Raw genomic sequence first — 1,736 nt, 5'->3', positions numbered from 1 at the left:
GGGAGAGAGAGAGAGAGAGAGAGAGAGAGAGAGAGAGATGCTATGTTGCTTTCTTCAGGAAAAGGGCTCTCTTTCCTTTTCTTTTTCTCTTCCAATTGCGAGCGAGACAAGGACGGATTCTCGTAAAGAGAGAGGGCAGCGGGAGAGGTGGAGGCACCACAGAGTGGGCCCCTCGAAGGAGACGGGCGTCAGTCGCGCGGCACGCGGCGCGCTGTTCGCATGTGGGTGTTTCTCTCTCCGAAAGGGGTGCACAAGTGCGTATTCGCGATCCTCCTGGGATTAACGCGATTGATCTCGCCGCCGGGAGCAGGAAATGACGTCGTCGTCGGCGGCGCGGAGATGATAGCGCGAACCGTACCGATTGCAGCATTGTACGTTCTTGAGCTTTGTTCGAAATATAGCTGATCCCTGATGCAATTGCAACGTTATCGTACCGTCTGCGAGTGTCAGGCTCAGAATAGTCATTTTGGTTTCATGATATGGAAATTATCGTGAGGATTAATTCAGCATTGAAGAGATATTAGCGTAGTGTATCAGCTATCGCGCGCTCCGAAAAAGCCAATTTTTTTAAAATTTAAGTATATCTATATAAATAAATCTTTGAGTTTCTTAACGTGTTTTTTTACGATTGCAGAATGTAATTTAAAATCTTGTTAAAATAATGAAACATAAAATTTGTACAGGGTCTTGTACAGTAATCTTAGAGCGTTGATAAATGATATTTTTGAATTTTATAGATAAATTAGAAATTTTTATTAAAGGGTCAAATAAAGATAATATTTTATGGAAAAAGAACGTTGCCTTTGCATTGGGATTACGAATAATAATTATGAAAAATAAAGAAATTGTGCGCATGTGAACGTGTGCATGTGTGTACGCGTGCTAAATGCGTGGGAGAGGAGAAGGGAACGGAAGCGAGGGAGGATACGTACTGCATTTTTTGTGTATATCAGCCTTGTGTGCGAACGGAAGCGCACGGCGCTTGAATTTGGGATCGAACTTTTTTCGCAATGGACGTAGGACATGTTGCGAATTGTGCCGTGTCACGTTTTAAAATTGCAAGCCAAAACCAGAGTTAGTTCCCTTCAAAATGAAATCGGTTTGTTGACGACAAGAGCTTAGTTTGTGCCAATATTCACAAAAAAATGGATAACACAATTTCCAAAAGTGAAATAGAATTTCTTTTTTTAAAATCTCGTCAACACACACATTGAATGGGAATTTGTTTAGCAAATTCGATGTTACATGAAAAATATGTACGTGAATCTGTCTATAAATCTATTTTATACTTTTGAAACTATTGATTTTAAAAACAATAAAATATATACATTTTAATGTAGAAAAATCTATAATCATTGCAAATTAAACGAGCGAAACTGGCGAATTAAATTACAAGAATTCAAACGAGAATAAAATCTCGTTTAGTAGTTAATTGTAAATTTATACTCCGCTTTTAATAGAATTCCAATCTTAAATGTGATTTTAAAGCTATTTAACAAGATTAATTAAAGACTAAAGAACAAATATAAACTTGATTACTGATAGATTATTTTAAGGCAGTTTTATAAAATTAATTACTAAATAATATTAGAAACGTAATCAAGGTATGAATAGTTGAGTAAATCACATCAATGCGTAATAAGCGTTGACACTTGTAAGTACAGTGCAGATGAGAATTCTTTCACAACAAAAAAGGTTGTAATAGCAACGGTATCTTTGATATAGTCTCGATATAG

The 1,736-nt window shown here is 36.9% G+C and overlaps 1 protein-coding gene across 1 annotated transcript in view; it reads left to right on the top strand.

The window, feature by feature from the left end:
* Positions 1 to 206: 206 nt before the first annotated feature.
* The window catches only part of Mmp2 (Matrix metalloproteinase 2), a 188,325-nt gene continuing 186,795 nt past the window's right edge, over positions 207 to 1,736 (top strand). The window contains exon 1 of the mRNA XM_018505661.1: positions 207 to 371. The gene's annotated coding sequence lies outside the window, so the exon portion shown is untranslated. The remainder of the gene's footprint in view (positions 372 to 1,736) is intronic.

The sequence above is a fragment of the Trachymyrmex cornetzi genome, unplaced genomic scaffold (genome assembly GCF_001594075.2).
Source record: "Trachymyrmex cornetzi isolate Tcor2-1 unplaced genomic scaffold, Tcor1.1 scaffold21, whole genome shotgun sequence".
NCBI classification, from domain to species: domain Eukaryota; kingdom Metazoa; phylum Arthropoda; class Insecta; order Hymenoptera; family Formicidae; genus Trachymyrmex; species Trachymyrmex cornetzi.
This window is presented reverse-complemented; position numbering and strand designations above follow the sequence as displayed.